At 47.0% G+C, this 17,065-nt stretch overlaps 1 protein-coding gene across 1 annotated transcript in view; it reads left to right on the top strand.

Annotated features, from left to right (window-relative positions):
* Window positions 1-642: 642 nt before the first annotated feature.
* The window catches only part of SV2B (synaptic vesicle glycoprotein 2B), a 53,990-nt gene continuing 37,567 nt past the window's right edge, over window positions 643-17,065 (top strand). The window contains exon 1 of the mRNA XM_014545427.1: window positions 643-891. The gene's annotated coding sequence lies outside the window, so the exon portion shown is untranslated. The remainder of the gene's footprint in view (window positions 892-17,065) is intronic.

Here is a 17,065-nt window from a genome sequence, read left to right as displayed (position 1 = left end):
ACCGGGCAGATGGCATATGTCAGAGGCCAGATGAAACCTTGGGGGCGCAGAGATGACATAAACACGGTCCCAACCCTAACCCGGCAGCTCACACCTGGTGGGGGCAAACACCTGTATTAGTGAACGTGGCACATTCAGTAATGCAAGTGTGAAAAAGAGAGCGGTGCAAGCAGAGAGGAAGCGGGACAGTGATTATTTTTGTAAACGATGCTCTCATCAATGAGACATGGCATGGATTTCACTAGGGACCGGGTCCCTCGTGTGTCTGTGACCCATATCATTGTATTACCCATCACCATCACTGTCACTGGATGGCAGGGCTTTAACAGGTCACCCCAGAGCTGGCATTTGATCAGATCCCAGAAGACACACGCAGGCTGACACCAAAGGAGGAAAGCACTCAATGCAGGTCAGGCTATGCTTTTGGTTTTATATATATTTTTAAAGCGGATTGTTTTCCTAACTCCCAGGACCAGGAAGGTTTTGAAGCAGTACTTCACCAAAGCAGGGATTCTGGAAAATTCTGGGGAGGTCTCAGAGCAGGTGAACTGATTTTTTTCCCCCCCTGGGGTCCCTGACCTATCTGCATGGCCCAGCCCAGTTCAAAAGGAAAGCTCTGACGTTGACTCTGAGTGGGTGGAATAAAGGGAAGCTAAAGCTGGTACGAGTGGTCTCCTCTGGGAGATGAAAATCCAGTCTCACGGATGTTTCGTCCTGGACAAAGCTGCGGTGGGCAATGAAAAATGATACAACGAAGAGCTCTCGTGTCATGCATGTTTGCCAGCGATGCGCATCACATGCATTTTGTCACCTAAACCATCAGGAAGGTATTTGAAAAGCTGGCTGGCACAGTGCAGGGAGTGTGGGCTTTTGATGATCAGACAGACTGAGGTGAGTATCTTGGGAAAGTTACTTAGCTCTCTTTGAGCTTTGGTTTCCTGATCTGTAAAATGGAGATAGCAATAGCTTGTTATAATAATGACATAGTAGGTGCTTAAAAATATTTGTTCATTGTGAAATAATTGTCCGATATAAATTGCTTGGCACAAGCAGGTGCTCAAAAAATGGCAGTTCAGCCTGACCAGCATGGCTCCGTGGTTGACCGTCGACCTATGAACCAGGAGGTCACGGTTCCATTCCCGGTCAGGGCACATACCTGGTTGTGGATCCAATCCCCAATGGGGGGCACGCAGGAGGCAGTTTATCAGTGATTCTCTCTCATTACTAATGTTTCTATCTCTTTCTCCCTCTCCCTGCCTCTCTGAAATCAACAACAAAAAAATTTTTTAAATGGTAGTTCATTCATTGAGTCCTTACTATGTGTTAGATAACTGTCCTACGTAAGGGGAATACACAATTGAACTAAATAAAGCCCCTCAAAGAGCTTAACTTGTGCGTGTGTGTCAGATATTGGACAAATAAATAAGTAACTAGAGAGTGTATTAGCCGATGATGCATTGTAATGGAGAGAAATAAAGTAAGGTAAAAGGAATTGGGAGTGCTGCCAGAGGGCAGGGTACGGATTGTTATTTTTCTAAGCAGCTTGGTCAGGGAAGGCTTTGCTGATAAGTGACATTTGACTAGACCCCTGGGGAAATGAGGGAGTGAGTCAGGCAGCTGTCTGAGAAAGAACATTCTGGGCATTTTGATTCTTTGTGGTATGTTTGTGCTTTTCCCCCCATAGTGAAAGAAAGGGTCACCTTTATTGAATAGTCCTGCAGGTATTGTCCTTGCTAGTTATTATTTGTTTTTCTTTGAGAGGAATAATAGTTTCTATGGTTATGGAAAGGTGTTGGAATCAATTGGAAATGCATAGACCTTTGGTGTACCATGGAATGCATATATATAACATGATTTGATGAGTTTATTTGAGCTTATAGGCTTAATATGAGGATTAGTTTGCTGCTCTGCCCCTTTGAGACTTTGTTCCTCCAAAGAGCATGGTTTTGGGATTTGAGAGCTCCACCCGCAGGATAGATGCTGCATCCCTGTGCAGTAGGGCTACCGCAGAGTGTTTCATGGATGGAAATAGGGCCGGATGCTTGAGAACTCGGTCAAAGTTTCTGTGACATAGGGTGTGGTGAGGCTGGGTCATGGTCAGGGTGGCTGGCTGGGTGTCCCCTAGGTCACCTCAGAAGATAACGTTTACCTCTGTGAATTTACCCCACCTAAGATCTGGCTTTTAGTCTTGCTGCCTCAGAAACCTGATCTGTCTCTGTGGGTCACACGATAGTGACCTTGCTCACCTACACGCCATTCTATTGATTTGCAATGGCCGAGGCACTGTGTGGCATGGCTGGTGTGAACTAAATCACCAGAAGGTTTCCTTGGTGAACATGTAATCAGGGCAGAGAGCTGAGATGCCCACTCATAGGGCTGATCACACACGTTATGGGTGATCTTGCTATTGGGACTACAGAACAAACTACCCCAAAAGTTAGTGGCTTAAGACAGCAACCATTTAATATTTTCTCACATGTCTACGGGTTGGCTGGGCAGATCTGGGTTGTGCTTGGTTGATCTCATCTGGATATGCTCATGTGATTTTGGCCTGTTGATGGTGTGGCCGAGAACTGGCTGCTTTAGGATAGTCTCAGCTGGGATGACTTGACTCTGCTCCATGTGGTCTCTCATCCTCCAACAGGTGAGCCCAACATGTTCAAATGTAAGGTCAGAGTCTAAGACAGAGTGGACACTTGCATGGCATTTGAGGCCCAAGCTTTTAGCTGACATACTGTCACCTCATCCTTGTCTATTGACAAAAGCCAGTCACAAGGCCAGCCCAGAGTGAAGGAGTAGGGAGTAGACTCCACTTCTTGATGGGAGGAGCAACATCATCACATTACAAAGAACATGGATCCAAGATGGGGAAGAAGTGAGGATATTTTTGCAATCTCTTTAGGCTCCTTTTTTTTTCCTGGGCTCTGTTTGAATGGGCAATGGCTGCAACACATTTTTTTTCCTCTCTGTGTTTTCATGGTTGACCTACTTTAGACATATATATTTCTAAATATATATTTTTTGAGTTTTTTTTCAATGTGCCAGGCACATTATAGGCAGGGAAGCCAGCGGTAGAAATAACATGATCCATCTTCATGAAGCATTCATTTTAGTTGGGGGAGACAAATAATATGCAAGTAAACACATAAATGTGTAATGTCAGGTGATGAAAGAACATCAAGGAGGGAAAGGAAGTTGGGGAATGCCTGGTTGAGTTGGGGTAGGGAACTAAGGTAGAGTTGGGGGTGGGCATTTTATATAATGCTTATCTGGGGGAAAGACCTTTCCAGGCAGAAGAAATAAATGCAAAGGACCTGAGGCAATAGAATACTGTCATGCTCTGAGAACAGCAAGCAGACTAATGTAGAATTAACTGAGAGAAGGGGAGCATGGTAGTAGAAGATGACATGAGACAATTAGTGGGGAGCTAGGTAATACAGGGTCGGGTAGGGTCTTGCATAGATTTTGGCTTCTACTCTGAGATAGGAGGCCATTGGAGAATTTTTAAAAATATATTTTTATTGATTTCAGAGAGGAAGGGAGAGGGAGAGAGAGAGAGAGAAACATCAATGATGAGAGAGAATCATTGATTGGCTGAAATGTGTAATGTCAGGTGATGAAAGAACATCAAGGAGGGAAAGGAAGTTGGGGAATGCCTGGTTGAGTTGGGGTAGGGAACTAAGGTAGAGTTGGGGGTGGGCATTTTATATAATGCTTATCTGGGGGAAAGACCTTTCCAGGCAGAAGAAATAAATGCAAAGGACCTGAGGCAATAGAATACTGTCATGCTCTGAGAACAGCAAGCAGACTAATGTAGAATTAACTGAGAGAAGGGGAGCATGGTAGTAGAAGATGACATGAGACAATTAGTGGGGAGCTAGGTAATACAGGGTCGGGTAGGGTCTTGCATAGATTTTGGCTTCTACTCTGAGATAGGAGGCCATTGGAGAATTTTTAAAAATATATTTTTATTGATTTCAGAGAGGAAGGGAGAGGGAGAGAGAGAGAGAGAAACATCAATGATGAGAGAGAATCATTGATTGGCTGCCTCCTGCATGCCCAACATTGGGGATCGAACCTGCAACCTGGGCATATGCCCTGACCAGGAATTGAATCATCTCTGAGCCACACTGGCCGGGCCCATTGGAGAATGGGCATAGGTTGTCATCACCTGATTTATGTTTTATAGTGATCACTTATTGAGTTTTAGACCTTAGAATAGACTCGTAGGGGGTCAAGAGTGAATACAGGGAATTTAATTATGAGACCTCTACAATGTTCCAGGTGAGAGGTGATGGCAATTTGGACCAGGGTGGATAGTGGCTGATGGTGAGAGAAGGCCAAGTTCTGGATATATTTCATGATAGAGGAGATAAGACTTGCTGGTAGGTTAATTTATGAGAGAAAGAAAGGAGTCAAAGATGACTCTACATATTTTGACCTGAGCAACTGGAAGGAGTGGCCCTTTACTGAGAGGGAGAAGGAATAGTTATGGAGTTCAATAGGCCATCCAATGGGAGATGTTAGGTAGGTAGTTGTATCTTCTATCTACTTAACAGAGTTGAAGCAAGGGCATATATATATTTGAGTATCATTCCCACACATTCCCATATTACTTATTTGTTTCTTTGATGAGCCAAGTCACTACCATATCACCAGTGCCCAGAATATTGCCTGGCACATAGTATGCGCTCAATGAATTTTTATTGAATGAATGAATGGAACCATTTAATCACCAGAGGTGACTGCAAATCTTTGCTTCAGTGGATCTTGAAGTGTAACTCCTGAAGTTCTTCCCTTTCTTTCCAAGGTCCCCTGGGAGCCTCACTGTGGATCTCTTGGTCTAAAAACAGACTTTAAATGTGAAGGCTCCAATTGCTTATATCTTACAGAAAGCAATGTGTGATGACAAGTAAGAAAGAGAAATGAGTGGAAACCAAAAAATAGCTCATACTTTCAAAAAAAAGGAGACAAAATCCTCTGGAGAGAGGTGGCTGAAATTTAGGGGTGTGATGTTCTTGGTTTATTATTGTACTGCTCTTAATTTAAAAGTAAGCAGGATCAGGGGAAAATCTTGAAGAAGGGAGACATTTATTTAAATCAATTTTATGCCAAGGGGGAAAAAAATCCCATATCTACAGCATCTTGAATAATGTGCTTCTGTTTATAAAAGGAGAGAAGTAGGCAATATAACCTTATATGAAAAGGGGAGGGCTGGAATGACTTCAACCTCAGACTTGAGGTGCTGTCCATTCCCTCCCCATAGTGTGGCTGAATATGGTGAGTGTGAGTGTGTGAGTTTTGTTTGCAAGGATATTGTGAGGGGAGGGGAGGGGTTGCCTCTGTGTGTGTGGGGGCAATCAAGGAAAAACATGATTGAAGCCCAGAAGTATGAGAAAGATAGCAAATTGGCCTCCATTTTTTTTATATATATTTTATTGATTTTTTACAGAGAGGAAGGGAGAGGGATAGAGAGTTAGAAACATCGATGAGAGAGAAACATCGATCAGCTGCCTCCTGCACACTCCCTACTGGGTACGTGCCCGCAACCAAGGTACATGCCCTTGACCGGAACCGAACCTGGGACCCTTGAGTCCGCAGACTGACGCTCTATCCACTGAGCCAAACCGGTTAGGGCTGGCCTCCATTTTTAGGTGTGTGTACTAAGCCTGACCATGTAGGGCAGAGGATGAAGTAGTGGATGCGCTATCAGACAGAACTGGGTTTGAGCTCAAGCTCCATTACTTTATGGATGTATAAACACAAGCGATTTATTTCATATCTGTGAGCCTTGGTTTCCCCTCAGTTCTAAGATGATGGCGATGATGACGATGAAGCTGATGATGGTGGTGGTAGTAATAACACTCAAGTATTCTTCAGTTTCCTTCTTGCTTCTTGACTGGGAAATATGTCATTTCTTTTGCTTCCAGCTATGCGTAGATGCAAGAGAAGTTAATTTTGCCAGACCTCTGGGGCCTTCTTGAACCACATATGTCTGGGTCTGGAGGTTGGCTGTTTAAGTCAGAGTTGCTTCTTCTTTTTTCTTTTTTTAAAATATTTTTATTGATTTCAGAGAGGAAGGGGGAGAGAGAGAGAGAGAAACATCAGTGATGACAAAGAATCACCGATCGGCTGCCTCCTGCATGCCCCCCAATGGGGACCGAGCCCACAACCCAGGCATATGCCCTTGACCGGAATCGAACCTGGGACCCTTCAGTCCCCAGGCCGACGCTCTATCCACTGAGCCAAACCAGCCAGGGCCGGAGTTGCTTCTTATGTCAACCCCAGATGGTACATATGTTGGCAGGAGCTCTGGGTTCCTATAACTCACCTAAGCAGTGATAGTGTGTTTTTAAAGTCTTTTAAAAAAATATGTTTTTATTGATTTTTAGAGAGAGAGGAAGGGAGAGAGATAGGGAGATAGAAATATGGATGAGAGAGAAACCTCATGAATCAGCTGCCTCCTGCACATCCCCCACTGGGGATCAAGCCTGCAACCCAGTCATGCGCCCTCATCGGGAATTGAACTGGTGACTGGTTGGTCCCTGGGTTGATGCTCAACCATTGAGCAACATTGGCCAGGCTCAAGGTCTTTCCATGACAGAAACCTGCAAATGGAAGATGCTAAGGAGAAGGAACAGAATCTGTCCTTGGATGAATGTGCCATCCATCATCCCTGAGTGGGCAGGTTGCTTTTCAGATCCAGAACAGTTCAAGGCAATGCAAGCACTTACCAGAAATGGTAGGGGGTCTTAGTGTTTCAGAGCTGAAGGGACCTTACAAAGCAGGACTCTCCACTCCTTACTCAGCAAAGGAGGGAGCTGAGTCTAGAGAAGGAAGTTAATGAGAGAGAGGATCAGAGCAGAGCCCAAAATCAGGTCATCTGAGGGTAGAGATCAAGAGAGAACAACAGGAAAATAGAGCCGGGGTTCTCTTTCCTATTATGCTTAGCAATCCACAGCTAATTTTTACAGGCACGTGAAATCCCTCTTTGGCCCCTCAACAGTTTCCTCGGAAGAATCCTGTAGGATTTCCCCTGCTGGCTCCCAACACCCAGGCCCAGTGAAGGCTGCTCTTATTTAGCCTGCGGCCGCTGCTCTCCTGACCTGGACAGAATCTGACTGTGGCCTCCCTCCCCATCCTGGGGGCAGCAGATGGCACTGAGGAATGGAGCCCAGCTGGCATGCAGTAGGCTCTGGGGAGAGGAAATGGCCTTGTGGGATAGCCTGTTCTGGGCAGAGTGCTGGGCCCAGGGATGGGGCGGGAGAGGTCACAGCAATGTCAGGAACTCCTGACCTTGGCCCTGAAGAGTGCAAGGGACTCAGCTCCACCCCTCCCCCAATGATTATAAGTGATGAATGCATCTTGCCCATGGTAAATGAAAGGGCCATGGATTAAATGCAAACCCTTAAAGCAATGTCAAAGCAGTAGCTTAAAAAAATTAAAGTAATAGCCCTAGCTGGTTTGGCTCAGTGGACAGAGCATCGGCCTGTGGACTGAAGGGTCCCGGGTTCGATTCCCGGTCAAGGGCACATGCCGGGGTTGCAGGCTCAATCCCCGATGTGGGGCGTGCAGGAGGCAGCCGATCCATGATTCTCTCTCATCATTGATGTTCTCTCTCCCTCTCCCTTCCTCTCCGGAATCAATAAAAATATTTTTTAAAAATTAAAGTAATAGAAGATAAACTCAAGAGGAACAATGAGCCTGGTCTGGTTTGGTTCAGTGGATAGAGTGTCGGCCTGCAGACTGAAGGGTCCCAGGTTGGATTCCGGTCAAGGGCACATACCTCAGTTGCAGGCTCGGTTACTTGTGGGAGGCTATCAATTGATGTGTCTCTCACATCGATGCTTCTCTCTCTCTGTTTCTCCCCTTCCCTTCCACTCTGTCTAAAGATCAATGGAAAGAAATATTCTCAGGTGAGGATTAACAACAACCAAAAGGAGGAACCATGACGAGGTGCTGAAAGGGTCAGAAGCAACGTGGAAGTGGTGGGATGCTGAGCCACGTTCTCCCCTCACTCCCCACGATGGGTGACTTTTTTCTTCTTCTTTGGGTGGTGCCAGCCAGTCTCTGGCAAGAGAAGCTGTGCTGGGCTCCAGTCCTCACATCACAGGATTGGTGGCCTCCTGTTTTCCCAGTGGCCTCAGTTTCCTCATCTGTGAAATGGCCACACTCAGATCTACTTTCTGGGCTTATTGAGGGGCATTTGTCAAAGAGATAATGGTTGTCGAGTGCTTAGCAGGGTACATGGCACTCAATAGGTGCTTCCCCACTGGACCGAAGCTCCCTGAGAGCTGGGAGCTTGTCTACCACTGTAGCTCTAGTGTCTAACACAGTTCCCAGCGCACAGTAGGTGCTCCTATTAGTTATTAAACTTGGAGCACCTTAAAGAAACCTGCATATTTCAAAGGAGAAAGGCTGTAACCCTGGATTGGAGAAGGAGTGAAGTGGAGGAATGTGGAGACCTTGGGGTGCTGGAGGGTTCATTGATCAGCTCACCAAAAAGGGTTACGGAGCAAGAATTTGCAAAAGAAGGCGGGGGTGCTTCCCGTTCCTAATGTGCTTGGGATTGCTCTATATTTGGATGAGGACTCTCGTCTGAGGGTTAATCCTCTTTGTCCCGGTCATCAGCGAGCGGATTAACTGCCTTAAACTCCAAGCCTCACGGGCCCTGACAATGTGAGCTTTGCGTTGCCAAGGCCCCGGGCTTCCAGGAATCAATTTCTATCGATCCAACACACAGGGCTCCTTTGTTGTTATTTAATCCCAGCCCCTTAACACTGTGGAGGGGAGATCATTTATTTCCTGTGGCAGATTTGCGATCAGAACCCCTATCCCCACCTTGGAGTTCTCCCCCCCACTGCTCTGTGCTCGTCTCCAGGGAAGGGTCCGAGGGGAGGAGTTTGACTCAGTGGGAGCACTCCAGGACTGACGTTCATGCCACGTGTCTTCTGGGGAGCTTCAGTCTGTCTGTGAAAAGTCCAGCCTGCTCCCTGGCTGACAGATGGGCTATTTAGAAACACCCCCAAAGGGGCTGAGAACCCCAACTGTTTTCTGGGTTTGTGTGCTCAGCGTAAGATTCACGTTCTGGAATGGGGGAAATCTGCCTGGCCCATTCCTGAGGTCACCCCGACTATGAGTCCCATCTGGAGTGAGGGAAGGGCAGTTCCTCAAAGGAAAACAGAGGACTCCTTAGCAAACGAAAGGGTCATGGTTGCTGGGTGGGCCAAGCCCACAGACAGTCCACCCCACACGGAGCTGGCTTCCCTTACGGAAATGATATTACAAAGTGTTAGCTTCGTTGGTGTCCAAGACTTTGAAAAGTCTGGCTGTATTTCCATCTTTCCTTCCATTCATTTCTAAGGGGTTCCAATGTTCATAACCCTGTCCTTGCTTGGCCTGGCCTTGCCGTTTTAAGAATTAATATATGCAAAATTCAAAGATTGAGTCCCTGCTCCTCCTTAAATCCCTTTCACATCTACTTACTCAGCAGATATTTCTTAAGATATATTTTTATTGATTTCAGAGAGGAAAGGAGAGGGAGAGATAGAAACATCAATGATGAGAGAGAGTCATCCGTAGTCTGCCTCCTGCATGCCCCTCCCGGATTGAGCCTGCAACTCGGGCATGCGCCCTGACCGGGAATCAAACCAGTGACCTCCTGGTTCATGGGTCTACATTCATCCCCTGAGCCACACAGGCTGGGCTCAGCAGATATTTCTTTCTTTCTTTTGATTTTTTACAGAGAGGAAGGGAGAGGGATAGAGAATTAGAAACATCGATCAGCTGCCTCCTGCACACCCCCTACTGTGGATGTGCCTGCAACCAAGGTACATGCCCTTGACCGGAATCGAACCTGGGACTCTTCAGTCCCCAGCCCGACGCTCTATCCAGCGAGCCAAACCGGCTAGGGCAGCAGATATTTCTTGACTGCCCACTGTGGGAGGCATTGGAGTGAGTGGTAACTAAAGAAGACACGGCCCTTGCCTCATAATTGCTGGCTTATGTCTCACTTGGAGACCTGTAAGCGCCATTGCTGCCCATCAGGGATACCAACTTCGGTTCAAGAGAAACCAACTTCGGTCAGTCGTTGAATCACACTGACGAGTTATACTGCCAAAGAACATAACATTGCCTTCTCTCTGTGCATAGAACATCTTGCAAGTTGAAGAGAGAGAAAAAAAATCCATCTTAGGACTGAACTGCTTGCTGCTCTGCTCTCTGGAGCGCGTGGGTGGCCTTCATCTGCAGGCTGTGAATGGGGCCTGGCAGCCTCGCCTGCTTTGTTTGCGTGCTGGTGTTTGAACACCGGACAGCATGTTGCTCTGCTGTTATCAGGTTATTTGTATAATCCCAGCAGCTGGCAACTGGGAAATGATATAATATTCAAAAGAAAAATCCAGAGATATTTGCTTAGAGAGAATAAAAATAGGCAGAGAATGACATGTGCGGTTGCGAGGCTGTGCAGAGCGGCGGATGGCTGACTGCACTTGACAAAGGCTGGCTTGGTTCCTTGGTAGAATTCCCCATGGGACTTCCCCTGCTCGCAGTTCAGAGAAGGGTCATGTCTTCTGGAAAGGAAGCCTGTCTCATTCTTTTTGTTGTTGTTATTAATCTTCACCCGAGGATATTTTTTCCATTGGTTTTTTAGAGAGAGTGGAAGGGAGGGAGAGAGAGAAACATCGATGTGAGAGAGACACAGGTACGTGCCCTTGACGGGAATTGAGCCTGGGACCCTTCAGTCTGTGGGCTGACACTCTGTCTACTGAGCCAAACCGGCTAGGGCCTGTCTCATTCCTTTTGCACACACTGACAGAGCTGGAAAACGGCCTCAGCCCTTGGGATCTGCTCAGGCTTGTGCTGACAGAGGGCTCATAAGTGCCATCGTGGCCTTAGCCAAAGGCCAGCACCCGAGTACAGTACAGACTTAGAAGACCACAGAGCTGCACCTTTTCCCCCTTCTGTTTTATGTTCCAGGGTGTTTAGAGTATAGACTCTGAAATTAGATTATTAGAGTGGAAACTTATCTCCTTCCTTTACCAGATATGCTTAAATGTTCCGTGCCTCATTTTCTTTATCTGTAAAACAAAGGTAATATTAATCATGGTCTATATGAGACAGTTGTTAAGAGAAATAAGTTGAGATTTATTCAGTGTTCAACAAAATGCATGGACACAGACTAGGGCCTGGGCTGTGGAGGAGCCTGCAACTGAGGTACATGCATGCCCTTGATTGGAATCAAACCTGGGACCTTTCGGTCTACAGGCCACGATTAATCATGGTCTATATGAGACAGTTGTTAAGAGAAACAAGTTGAGATTTATTCAGTGTTCAACAAAATGTTGGGCATATAGCAAGCAAGTGTATTAGGTAGCTATTACTGCATCATCATCTTAATGCTGTGTAACAAGCAGCCCCAAATATCTCAGTGGCTCCACAATAGACATTATTTATCTCACAGCCAACTGGGGACATTCTTCTTCATGTTGCAGGGCAGGTTCAGGTCTGTCCACGTGTCTCTTATCCAGCTACTAGGGACATTTTCTCATAGTAAATGATAGGAGGCCATGAAGGATGCCAGACTATACTGGCACATTGAAAGCCTCTGTGCACATCATGTTTGCTCCATTCACTGCCCAAAGTCAATGACCTAGCCAAACCCAAAATCAACGAGAGGGGAAGTGTACTCCTCACAGTAGAAAGCATTGCATTGTTATGTAGCCCAGAATGTGGATTATCGTCATATTACTTGGGGGAGAAGAATTAGAACTGATAATCTGATCTACCAAAGCAAATTAACTAGGTAACAGGATGGGACTTTTCTGTTGCCTGAGAATGGGCATTCAGAGCATAAATCTGAAAATAAGATGGCTTAGGTACTCTGCTTTTATATATATACTAGAGGCCCAAGGCACAAAATTCATACAAGGGGCTTGGCCCTCGCAGCCCCGGTTTCATCTGGAAGGTCGTTCGGCTGTCTGGTCTAATTAGCATATTACACTTTTATTATTATAGATTGGTTTTAGAGAGGACAGGAGAGGGAGCGAGATAGAAACATCAATGATGAGAGAGAATCATTGATTGGCTGCCTCCTGTACTCCCTCTCCCCGAAACTGGTGATCAAGCCCAATACCCGGGCACATGCCTTGACTGGGAATCAAACCATGACCTCCTGGCTCATAGGTTGATGCTCAACCATTGAGTCAAGCCGGCCTGGCCTGACTTCTCTCTCTCTCTCTCTTTTTTTAAATCCTCACCCAAGAGTATTTTTCCATTGTGTTTTTTAGAGAGTGGAGGAGAGAGGGAAAGACAGAGAGAAATATCGATGTGAGAGAAACACATCGATTGGTTGCCTTCTGCATGTACACAGACCAGGGCCCGAGCCGTAGAGGAGCCTGCAACCGAGGTACATGCCCTTGATGGGAATCAAACCTGGGACCTTTCGGTCTACAGGCCACACTCTATCCACTTAGCCAAACTGGCTAGGGCCTGACTTCTCTTATAGCTCCTTCGCTCCTCCCTTCAGCTCTATTTGATGGCCTCCCAAACTTTCTGCACTAGGTGATGAACCCTCTCTGGAGGAGGCTATGCCTAGGGGGGAGGTGCGGAGGGGGTGGTGGCATGCTGGCTGATCCGCTTGGGGCTCCAGCTTTTACTCTTAATCCCCAGCTTCTGTCTGGCAGGCAGCAGATGGAATCCTCTGCAGGATGCTCGGCCAAGTTAGCCCACTTTTTTAGACTAAATCGGGGTCCAAAATACATACATAAAACACTGGCACCAAGCATAGTGTTGCAGTGAGCAAAGGGTTGGCATTTCTGGGGAAACAAGCTTTTCCCAAGGGTAAGAGCTATCTTTTTTTTTAAAATATATATTTTATTGATTTATTACAGAGAGGAAGGGAGAAAGATAGAGAGTGAGAAACATCGATGAGAGAGAAACATCGATCAGCCGCCTCCTGCACACCCCCCACTGGGGATGTGCCTGCAACCAAGGTACATGCCCTTGACCGCCCTAATTTGACAATCCCTTAGCTCTCCGGGAGGGATTACATGGCTCAAGTGGACAAGGAAAGGAGGTGCGGGAGGTTTTATCATTTGAGATGCGAGTACAACGCTATGGTGAGAATTCATTTGTTCTCACGCTGAAATCTGGGCCGCTTGGTGACCTGCCTGAATTTAGCAAGTGACAAAGTTCCCTCCTGGCTCTGGTTGTTGTAAACTAATATAATACACAAATTGAGACTTATTCGAAGCCTTGCATTTGCAGGGGGATTTGAAATTACCCAAATTTATTAGTTTAATTAGTGAGTATTTAAAGCCAAAACTCTACAGAGATGGGGCTGGGAAATGAAATTTGTTAAAGAAACTGCCGCTGCTTGTCATCTGTAGCCAAGGGTTGAAACCCAGGGACGGAGTAAACCTTCAATTTTGATTTCTATTTCTATTGTTTTTATTTGTCTTCTAGCGTTACTCACAGTTCTTGGGTAGAATCCGTTTTTATTCCTGTCTTTCATGTCCATTATATTCTCTCATAACTTTACTGTTTTATATTTTTCTTGGCTTGTGGAAGATGGATTCAGCAGCTGGGTGAACCAAACAGAGCACCCACGAACTGGGAGAGAAGAGAGAGAGAGGATTTGACTTAAAAATAGAAGCAAATGATGCACAGGGCAGTTTGGCTCAGCGGTCAGAGCATCAGCCGGTGGACCCAAGGGTCCAGGTTTTGATTCCGGTCAAGGGCATGTATCTCGGTTGCAGGCTGGATCCCCCTCCCTGGTCTGGGTGGGTGCAGGGGGCAACCAATCGATGTGTCTCTCTCACGTCGATGTTTCTCTCTCTCTGTCTCTCCTCTCCCTTCCTCTCTTTCTAAAAATCAATGGAAAAAATATCCTCAGGTGAGGATTAACAACAACAACATAGAAGCAAATGAGAGCAGAACATCAGCTCTCTTGAACCACGTGGGTCCCCATTCCAACTGGGATCAGTTCCTCTATGCCACTTCCCACCCTTCTGCACTCACCTCCAGAACACATCAAGGAAGCATCTATCTATAATAATCCTATTTTTTAAATTAACGCTTGTCTGTTAACTCCAGCAGTCTGACTGTATTCCCAGTATCTATCCAGTCCCCACCAGGCAAACGCCCACTATGTCAGGTCCTAGAAATATAGTTCCCATGAGGCCAGGTGTGTTGTGGACGCAGGTAAGACAAGCACAGAGCCTGAATCAGAGGAGTAGTTGATCAAACATGTCCTTTCTCCCTCTGTTAAGACCTACATCATGATGCTCACAGATAGGGTCCCTAGGCATCCTCTTGGGGATTCAGCTGGGAAGGCAGGAGTCCCTGGGATTCATTTCCCCGTCGGAATCGTCTTTAACGGCTCAGCTTTCTCCTGCTGGGCCGACTTTGCTCCATCCTTATGCCTGTGGGCCACTTGGGCAGCGTCCCCTGCTTGCTCTCCGCCAGCTCACTTCCTGCAGAGCTGGCTCCGCTCCCTCGCCATCCTTTCTGCTGTTCTAGCTGCGTGTTTTGTCTCCCTGAGTCATTTCACAAAAATGGATGCCCCAGTTAAGCTGTTTTGCATCGGGGCCTCATCTTCTCCAGCCTTTTGTCTGTTCTTCGTCCTGTACTTAAAAAAATATTTATTGATTTCAGAAGGAAGGGAGAGGGAGAGAGAGAGAGAAACATCAATGATGAGAGAGGATCACTGATTGGCTGCCTCTTGCACACCCCACACTGGGGACCGAGCCCACAGCCTGGGCATGTGCCCTGACTGGGAATCGAACTGTGACCTCGTGGTTCATAGGTCGCTGCTCAACCACTGAGCCACGCCAGCCGGGCTCGTCCTGCACTTTCCAACAGATACATGGAAATAAGAGCTTGAGGGAGGGGCATAAAACCAGAGAAGCGGCATTTGTGGACTAGGAATAACCTAGAAAGTCAAGATCCGTGCAGTGCATGCTCATGGGCCGCCCTGCACACTGTGCTATTTGGGGGACACAATTGGGAGCGATTTGCATGTGTGGAATGCCACTTGTTTGCCTACCATTTTCTAAGGAGTAGACTGCGTTTGCTCTTTCCAACAAATTCCTGCGGGGTAGGAGGTAAATGGAAAAAATATCCTTGGGTGAGGATTACCGACAATAACATAGAAGCAAATGAGAGCAGAACATCAGCTCTCTTGAACCACGTGGGTCCCCATTCCAACTGGGATCAGTTCCTCTATGCCACTTCCCACCCTTCTGCACTCACCTCAAGAACGCATCAAGGAAGCATCTATCTATAGTAATCCTATTTTTTAAATTAACGCTTGTCTGTTAACTCCAGGAGTCTGACTGTATTCCCAGTATCTATCCAGTCCCCACCAGGCGAACGCCACTATGTCAGGTCCTAGAAATATATTTCCCATGAGGCCAGGTGTGTTGTGAACACAGGTAAGACAAGCACAGAGCCTGAATCAGAGGAGCAGTTAATCAAACATGTCCTTTCTCCCTCTGTTAAGACACATCATGATGCTCACAGATAGGGTCCCTAGACACCTCCTGGGGATTCCGCTGGGAAGGCACGAGTGCCCGGGATTCATTTCCCCGTCGGAATTGTCTTTAACGGCTCAGCTTTCTCCTGCTGGGCCGACTTTGCTCCATCCTTATGCCTGTGGGCCACTTGGGCAGCGTCCCCTGCTTGCTCTCCGCCAGCTCACTTCCTGCAGAGCTGGCTCCGCTCCCTCGCCATCCTTTCTGCTGTTCTAGCTGCGTGTTTTGTCTCCCTGAGTCATTTCACAAAAATGGATGCCCAGTTAAGCTGTTTTGCGTCGGGGCCTCATCTTCTCCAGCCTTTTGTGTGTTCTTTGTCCTGTACTTTTAAACAAATATATATTTATTGATTTCAGAAAGAAGATAGAGAGGGAGAGAGAGAGAGAGAAACATCAATGATGAGAGAGGCATCGACCGCCTGCTTCCTGCATGCCCCACACTGGGGACCGAGCCCACAGCCTGGGCATGTGCCCTGACTGGGAATCGAACTGTGACCTCGTGATTCATAGGTTGATGCTCAACCACTGAGCCACGCCAGCCGGGCTCGTCCTGCGCTTTCCAACAGATACATGGAAATAAGAGCTTGAGGGAGGGCCATAAACCAGAGAACCAGCATTTGTGGACGAGAAATAGCCTAGAAAGTCAAGATCCGTGCAGTGTATGCTCATGGGCCCCCCTGCACACTGTGCTATTTGGGGGACACAATTGGGAGCGATTTGCATGTGTGGAATGCCACTTGTTTGCCTACCATTTTCTAAGGAGTAGACTGCGTTTGCTCTTTCCAACAAATTCCTGCGGGGTAGGAGGTATGATTCCCGCCTTGCAGAAAAGCGAAGTCACTCAGAGTTGGTGCGTGGTTGTCATTCAGGCCTTTGGACTCGCCATCCAGTGCTCTTTTCTCTCTCGGGGATGTCCTCTCTGAAGGTCTCCAGAGATGAGGAAGGAGAGAGTAACTGGGAATAGGCTGGATTTGCTGGGTAAGCCATCTCCAGGAGAGACAGTCCTGACCTCTGAGCATGCTTACTGTGTGTCCCCTAAAAGTCTCTAAGTTACCCCTTTACCTGGAAATTCCCTGTGCCCATGTAGAGAACTGTGGCCCAGAGAGGTGCCCAGAAGATGTGCATGGGGGAAAATGGGGTGCATTGTATTGCTCTGAAAGCCACCCCATTGCGAGGTGTTCGGCTTTGCCAGTTCCGAGGAGATGATGTACTAGTAAATCCTCGGGAAATAATTTATCCATGTAACCTTGCGCCCCTCCTGATGGGACAGTCATCAGGGTGGGCAAACTGTGTCTCGGCTTGCCGGGACTGGTTTGCTATTCTTATCACATTCATTAAGTTATCAAAACGTTATTTATTAAGATTTACATGAAACCTCCCAGTTTCAGGGCCCATCTGTTCCTGCTATTTATTCCCTCAGGGAAGTCACGAATCTGCCATTTGTGATTTTACAGTTTTTCGTATCTTCCAGTGGCGTTTCCTCTGCGAGGCTAGGATGCGTGACTGTCCACACGGGACTCTTGGGGGACGGGG

Source organism: Myotis brandtii, unplaced genomic scaffold (assembly GCF_000412655.1).
Source record: "Myotis brandtii unplaced genomic scaffold, ASM41265v1 scaffold409, whole genome shotgun sequence".
Classification (NCBI taxonomy): domain Eukaryota; kingdom Metazoa; phylum Chordata; class Mammalia; order Chiroptera; family Vespertilionidae; genus Myotis; species Myotis brandtii.
Note: the sequence above shows the minus strand (reverse complement) of the source record. Positions and strands in the feature narration are given on the sequence as shown.